The sequence below is a fragment of the Haplochromis burtoni genome, unplaced genomic scaffold (genome assembly GCF_018398535.1).
Source record: "Haplochromis burtoni strain Fernald_Lab_line unplaced genomic scaffold, NCSU_Asbu1 Contig_88, whole genome shotgun sequence".
Taxonomy (NCBI): Eukaryota; Metazoa; Chordata; class Actinopteri; order Cichliformes; family Cichlidae; genus Haplochromis; species Haplochromis burtoni.
Window position 1 is genome coordinate 607,888 of NW_024582449.1, and position 8,384 is coordinate 616,271.

General features: G+C 39.4%; 1 protein-coding gene across 3 annotated transcripts in view; it reads left to right on the forward strand.

Annotated features, from left to right (window-relative positions):
• Positions 1-966: 966 nt before the first annotated feature.
• st3gal4 (ST3 beta-galactoside alpha-2,3-sialyltransferase 4) overlaps positions 967-8,384 on the forward strand; it is a 39,420-nt gene continuing 32,002 nt past the window's right edge. For 2 of the 3 annotated variants that reach the window (XM_005927283.2, XM_005927285.2), the window contains exon 1: positions 967-1,297. The gene's annotated coding sequence lies outside the window, so the exon portion shown is untranslated. Of the gene's footprint in view, positions 1,298-2,914; positions 2,965-8,384 lie in introns of all 3 variants that reach the window. The other variant, XM_005927284.3, reaches the window with a different exon arrangement.

The window sequence follows — 8,384 nt, forward strand, 5'->3', positions numbered from 1 at the left end:
CTATCTCAATGTGGACTCTTATGTGCACATGAGCAAAGTTTTGATGTTGGAGCCTACTTTTACCTCGGTAATTCAATTTTTTGTAAACTACCTGATAGTCTATCTAGTGCATTTATAGCACCTATTTTCTTTTAAAATTCGTTCCTAAAAGACTGCGCAAAGAATCAGTGCCATTAATTAATTATTGAGAGACTCTCTCTACTTGTAAGGTTAGGCTTTCATAGGGTTCATCATTAGAGCTGGATTAGGTGACCCTGAACCATCCCTTAGTTACACTGTAATAAGTTTCAGCCGGTGGGAAATTCCCATGATGCACTGAGCACCTTTTTCAGCCATTTCCTTAAACCTTCTGTGTGCGTATACATCAATAATGCAATTAATCATTATACATAATTAAATATTGATCCTCCCTGAGCCTGCTGTGGGAGGTTTGTCCTAAGAGGGAGCTCTTCTTCCCCACTGTCGCCAAACGCTTGCTTATTGTAGGGTCTTGACAGCATAAAGTGCCTTGTGGCAGCTGTTGTTGTGAATTAGCCCTATCAATAAAAGTGAAATGTCTCCGAAGACAAATGAGTTGAATATTTGTGAAGAATTTAACTCTACCGAAAGCAGCTATCCTTTGTAATTTACGTTTTTTTTTTACATTTTCAATATTTCAAGAAAAGAAGAAAAAAAAGAAACAGCTCAGAATTCACTTCATGTATCAGCTGCATTTAGAGTTTTCTTTTTGTTTTTTTTAATCTCAGCCAGCTGCAAAGCCTTTCCAGATGTTGCTCCGTCTGCAATATAGTCCAGTTTGAGCCGGATTTATGAGGCATAGGTCAAATGATCGTGATGAGCTGTAGATTTTGAACGGGGCACTTTGAGAAGTCCTGCTTGCTGCTACGCCCGTACACAAGTTTTAACTTGCCCGGTTTTCGCAGTCAGTGAAACCTCTCTAGCGGCCAGTGCGCATACCCCACATTGCGCATGCGTTGCTGCACAGTGTGTGTGTGGGGGGAGGGGGGGAAGAAGGGGTGTCCGCTGTTAAAAGCGCTATGTTAACCGCTATGTCAGAGCGACTTCATAGCAGGCAGAAGAGGTAAACTCTTTGGTATTGCGCGTCCGGTGGAGCGTTACATCGTCACATGAGCGTTAACGCCCTCATTGCTTCTGTCGGCGTGCCTTAGCGGTGGGCTGACAGGGTTTGTTGGTTTCAAATGCACGGAACGGCACCAAAAGCAACGTGAACTTGGTTGCAGTTCTGAACAGAGTCGCTCCCCGCCGATTTAACGTCATCTGTCCGACAGCGCTGCTGGTAAGTGAGGCCGTTTAGGCCCCCCTTTTGGGCAAGCGAGCTATGTGTGTGTATGTGTGTGAATTTTGTTAGTCTTAAAAATACCCCAGACCTATTGGAGCCGAGTTATTATGGATCACAAGATTTAATTTGGCTGGCACAAGTCATCTCTGTGTGATGCTGTCCTTTTAGTGCTGGCAGCACGCTAGATGTAGACAGGAAACCCTTGAGTGCAGGAGAATGACATGTCTCACACGTATTCTCTGCAATCAGTGACATTGAATCTAACTTGAAATGGAATTTAAGTTTGGCAAGTATATCAAGAGCCCGGATTCTTGGTGGAAAAAACAAAAGCAGGCAGCGACAGATATACTTGTGGTCGGAGCTGATAAATTCAGATCGTGGAGATCGACGTCTCCTGATTATCTGCCTCCCTGTTTGAGCTTGTTTTAGACGTGTAGCTCCACAGTAATATTACAGCTATGCAAACTTTCAAAGCAAAGTCGTAGTGTGTGTTTTTTTGTTCTTGTCTGTTTCACTCATTGATGACACGTAATCTTTTTTTTAGATGCGAATGCCTGTTTTGTCCTTTGTGGTGATCACTCTGGTCACTTAGTCATTGACTGGGACAACAAACATACTTTTGTGATGATCAGCGTGATCAAAGTCCTATTGACCTATTTTTTGGGTTGCTGATGTGAAGAGGCCGCTTGTGGATTTTGGATAAGTAGCAAAAAAGAAGAACACACTGGAAAATATTTTAAGAATCGGCATTAATATAAGAGCAATTAGCACGACTGTGTTGAACTGGAAGATGTAAGTAAGTAAGAACATAAAATAGATTCTTATAACACTTTTCAAACAGCATGCAACAAATAAAAATACAAATACAAAAAGACAACGGTAATATCCGCTGGTTGAAAGCAGGCCTAAACAAATAAGTCTTGAGCTTCCCCGTTTAAAAGAGCCGCTCATGATGACTCAAGTAGAGTACAAATTCTCCTGAAATCTTAACATCAGTATATCAGTCTGCATCAGAGTTGTACACCTCTTCTTTGACGACATCCTTGTTCCCACCTGCTGTTGTCCAGGGCAGTCAATGTCATGCTGTAAAAGTTGCAATGATGAATGAATGTAAATGATTGAAAGACGCTTTTGAAGATGTACCTGCATTTATACTCCTTAATTAATATTTGCCATAATAACCTTGGACTCTAATATTTGACTGCATTCAAACATAGGTGATTGATAAGGTTTATTATACACTTATATGGGATTTTATGAACTAAATTCCCTTGGAGTTTGCGTCATGTTGAGCTACACACCTTTGCAACTTCTGTGACTAAGAGAACAGGCGAGAGTAGCTTTAAATGGATTACTAATCCATTCCTGTTACACTTCCCTTTTTCATTTTTTCCCAATTCTGTTTCCTTGGTAGTTTAGGCATGGCTGAATTTTAGATCAGGATGGCTGTGGAGTCTCCAATGTCAACCATCTGAAAGAGTATGCAGGATTAGATGGGAATGGAAAATGTATTTACAAAGCATATTTTATTATATGCAAACTCAAAGTGCAGTGTCCTTTTTCTGTGTTTAGTCTCCTTCATGGCAGTGACTTTAGTTTTTTCTTCTTCTACAGATATCATATATAATCGAGATTAATGATATGAAGTGTGTGGCAACTTGAAGGTAATCATTAAATATGTTCTCTGCAGTACTGACTCATTTCTGCTTGAATCAATTAGCTGGGCTCAAAGCTGGGCTCAAAAAATATTATAAACACACATCTGTCCCCAAAACATTGATGTCAGGCAAACCTAATCATTCCCTGACCCTGCAAGCACACTGGAGAGCTTGAGGAGCTTTTCACAGATTTTATTTTATTTTTTATTCACAACGGAACAAACTGAAGCTGGGATGGAACTGTGTAAGCAGTGCCCACAGGACTCTTGTGTACTTTGGTCAATTGCGCGTTAGATATGTCTCTGTTAAAAAAGCCGTACCAGAGACGATAGAGAAGGACGTTTGCAGAACACTTGTTTTTCTTTGTTTGTTTTTTTTTAATGTTGTTTCTTTATTCCAGCGGTTGTAGGAGAAACATCAGATTAAATACCTCATTAATTACAGCATATCTTGGTTCGCTTTCAGATCGAATATTTTCCATTTACTCCTCAACACTCAGATTAAGTCTCCCACGTTGCCCTTCCAAACACTGTACACTATCCCAGGGTCAACACACGAAAAACGTAAACAAATCAGACATGAATTTAGAGCTCCGAGCTTATGAAATTTTGTAAGTCATTCTTATGCAAGTCTAAATGAAGGCCTACTTTTACGCAGCTGCTTCCTTTTGTCTGATCTGGTATCTTTTTACCTTCTTGATGGAATTAATTTTGTTGTTTGTGTACAACACTTAGTAGCCATGTCACCATGGAAATCCTTTTTTTTTTGTATACGTGCAGAAGGGTGCAGCGTGCAGATGCCTTCATGTCTGTTCTTCACACGGTGGAGATAATATGTGTAGATAATTGCCTGCAGATGTCAAACTGTGGAGTGAATGAGAGATTGGATGGTCAATGAGGCTGGAAATGGACAGCTGCTGCCAGAAATAAAACTTAAACAAATTGGATCTTTTAATAAAACAATAAAAACCTAATTCATTTCCAACAGTACACACACAAACACACGCACACACATACATGGTGTTTACAGCATATCGATTACTCTAATTTTGAGCAATGTGTCAGTTTTTTCGTGTCATAACCCATAATTGTTTTTTTTTCTGTGTGAGGAAGTTAAGAAGACTGTCTTGTGGCATCGTTAAGTACCGCAAATTTGTATTTTGTATAATTAAGATTTGATTTCCTCGATGTGAGCCATCATGCAGCCTTGAAGAAGTTCCTGTTATGGAGGTACTTCCTCATGTTCCAAGAGTACAACACACTGACAAACATGGGAAAACACCCAAGTATTTACTTCCAATATTCCTTTATGCCATTGCTGTTATAGCAACAGATTGAAACTGAATACTTTAGGTCTTTTGAAACATGTTGCCATTTGAAACAATTAGAAAAAAAGATGTACACAGCAAAATCTCCAGTGTTAAATTAACACTGGAGAGTGTCTATATGGGTCCACACCTCTGAGTGTTAAATACAACACTGTTGAGTGTTAAATTAACACTTTTGACAGTGTTATATGTTTAAAAGTAACCTAGTCAGTTTTGAAGATTAACAATGGCTAACACTGAGCAGTGCTGATTTTCTAACACTGGAAAATAACTCAAAATGTTAGAAATATTCCAGTGTTAGAAAATCAGCACTGCTCACGGTGTTGTCTTGTAATCGGAAGGTTGCCGGTTCGAGCCCGGCTCGGACAGTCTCGGTCGTTGTGTCCTTGGGCAAGACACTCACCTACCGCCTACTGGTGTTGGCCAGAGGGGCCGATGGTGCATATGGAGCCTCGCTTCTGTCAGTCTGCCCCAGGGCAGCTGTGGCTACAACTGTAGCTTGCCTCCACCAGTGTATGAATGTGAGAGTGAATGAATAGTGGTATTTAAAGCGCTTTGGGTGCCTTGAAAAGCGCTATATAAATGCAATCCATTATTATTAGAGGTTGAGGGAAACAACCTGTTATTTGAAAAGGATTTTAGAGGAAAAAGGCCATTTTGGACAATTTTTTATCTTCCCGCTGACCGTGTTGGTCCCATAATTACCATAAATATTGCGTCAGGGAGGCCTGGTATTCAAGAATTACTGTTAAATTGTCCATTTCGCATAATATATAGTTACAATTTACTGTCTTGTAATTTATGCATATGATTAGGTCTAGCAGCCAAGCTACTGAAATTGAAACTTTTAAATGGAAGCTTGCAACTCTTTAATTTTGGGTTTGCCTAACAATGTGCCAACCTAGGGCATCACCAGCTGGAGGGGTGGCAAAGAGGAGGAAGATGAAGAAATGTTTTATTTTCTTTCCTGCATATATTCTCTAGTCTGTTACTAATATTCACTGAATCTCATATATTTTTTAAAGACTTTGCTCAAGCTGCTGTAAACATAAAATCAAGGGAGTGTATGGAGAGGCTAGAGAGGCTATGTTTACAAGGCTATAAGAGCTGACTCTCACATAATAATTTTTACAAGCACAGGGGAGATGATAAAAATTTGAGGCAACAATGGTAACCATGAAAACAGAGCCACCACAGGAAAGGGCAACAAAGATCTCAGTGATTCTTGAGGGACAAAACATGTCCGCCAGATAAAACCCAATTTTGGGGTAAAAAATATGCATACAAGTGTTAACTCAACTGACTAAAAGACAAACCAAGGCAATGAGTATAAAACAAAAGTATGATTTTGCATTTTATCATACATATATATTTATTTTTAATGGTACAATACATTACCAGTACCTTAAAAATCCATTGTCCAGAAGCAGGTGTGATAATATTAAAATACAGAAAAAAAACCTAAAAGTTATGTAAAATTAAACATCATGGCTCTCGTCACGAAGTATTTAAGTCAATAACTTATATAATATCAAAATATGCAATTGAAAAATTTTTTTTACATATTTTTTAAGTGATTAAAATTGTGTCCAGAGTTTTTGTCAACACCATCAGATTTTTTTAAAAGTACAAAAAAATTAGGAATTATTGTGGATAGCTTACACTCTGAGGACCCCTTTACCACTTCCTGTTTGATACACATGCCATGAGGTCACTGCTGTGATAAGTTTTTTAAATTTTTATTTCATTTATGGCATACCTTTCTGTCACAACTATGCGTCAACACCAAAGTCGATGAAATGCAAGATTTAATTTTTTTTTTGTAAAAAAAGCTTCATTTAGGTGGATTGTAGAGGTCATAAGCAACTGATGAAAAACAAGATGGCTTCTGTCAGAAAAAGATGTGTTATGAGAGAAAGTAGGGTATTTTGTCAGCACCATCGGATGTCAACACCATCAGGATTTTTGTCTGACGGTGTTGACCCTTTTTCTAATGGTGTTGACAAATGCCACAAAAGTGTGCTATTCATCAATTATATTAAGTTATTTTTTATTAATATTTCAGTCATATTACTTCCTGTGTATTTTACTGATATTTCCGCTTTACAGGTGTGTCGAATATTATCGAATTTGCCTTATCTTGAATCTCATTGTTTATGTATACATTATTAATCCTGTAGGAAAATGCTTAGTCCTCTGCATTTAACCCACTCACTCAGTGATGCAGTGGGCAGCTACAAATCCAGGATAACCGCTGTTCTTTGGATTTGAACGCCCAACCTTCAGATTATGTGGCGTCTACTGAGCTATCTCTGCCCCGAGAGCTGGTCTTTAAGTGATGATGTCGACTTTTGTTTTTCTCCCTCCCTCACGCTCACACACACACAGCGGGAGGGGCGGTCCCACACGTTTTCCCTGCAGCAAGGACTACACCGCCCATGAGGCTACAGTCTTAAAGGGCCATGCCTGTAACACTATGCTGTCGTTTGAATCATTTTTCGTATAACAATTTAAAAAAAATATTTCTTCACATCAATATGCGGCCGCAAATAGAGGTGACGTGGGCCACAAATGGTCTGCGGGCCGCGAGTTTGAGGCCCCTGGTTTAGAGCAGGGCGATATGGCCAAAAATATTTATCACGATATATATTTGAAAATTTGCGATAACGATATAACTGACGATATAATTGATGCGAGACAAAATACATGAGATACAGTCTAGAGGAAGGGTGGAGCGATGGCAGAGTGGAGAAATAGGCTGACTGGTACTGAAATAAAACTTCCACAGGATGTTAAGGGCAAACAGAGCAGAGCCAGATGAAGGTTTAGTCCTATCAGAAATGCCCTTCACCACAGATGTTCCTTAAAGTATCACTGTAAGTCTAATCATGGATCAGGAAAGAAATCCAGACAAACCACTTAAGAGGCCAGTCACAGACTGCAGTGATTATAGATGAGTCAGGCAGCTACCACGGAAAAGCACAGGGGAAGTAATTCCAGCAACAGTACTCCATGGGAAATTTGTTGTCAGTGATGTATTGGTTTAAACTGTTTCCACCAAAATTCTCAAGGAAAGTGAGGGCTGGCAAAGCAATACTTATCATTAACACTTAAGCTAATGTGATCACTGGTTAAGATAACTGCAACATATGTGCTCTGTATTTAAGGTTAGTTAAGGTATTCAAGGGGTTGGGAAGCTCATCTTGTAATCCAGGAAGGTTGCCGGTTTGACCCCGGGCTCGTGACGTCCTGGTCGTTGTGTCCTTGGGCAAGACACTCACACTACCGCCTACTGGTGTGTGGCCAGAGGGGCCGATGGTGCAATATGGCAGCCTCGCTCTGTCAGTCTGCCCCAGGGCAGCTGTGGCTACAGCTGTGCTTGCCTTCACCAGTGTGTGAATGTGAGAGTGAATGAATAGTGGAATTGTAAAGCGCTTTGAGTGGGTCTGAAAAGCGCTATATAAATGCAATCCATTATTATTTTTATATTACTGTGTTACAGGCCTTGTGAGTAAGAATATGATCAATGGTAATTTCACTCACTCGTGTTTGCCCTGTTCATTCATTTTGAACCAGTGTGAGAACATGTCTTCGTGCAGACATCACCATGATATCCTTGTACCCCGGGCGGATTTTTTTTTTTTTTTTTTTTTTTTTTTTGACGCATGATAATGGCGCTCTCCATGATTCCTTGTACCCCGGGCGGATTCAATTGGGTTTGTCATTTTCATCCTTTAGCAAACAGATCACAATAACTACAGTAAACTTACATAATGTAACTGGATCTGACAATTAAAATAAATATTGTAATTTTACCTTCGTGTCAAACTGTTAGGCAAAAAACAGAGAGCAACAGTTTTTAATGCAATAGTTGGAATCCACAAAAGTCAACAAGTATTTTAAAACACCCTGAGGAAAGACTCCTACAAACAGCTAGAAGCAAGCTATCTGTATACCTCTGGGCAATAAGCATACTTAAGGGTCTTTTATGCTCACTGTAGAGTAAGCATTTTGAGTGATAGATGATAAAATATCAAATTGTCTGGTTGGTAAGTTGTCAGTGATTATATATTTGAATGTAGTAGATAGTTGTTTTTGA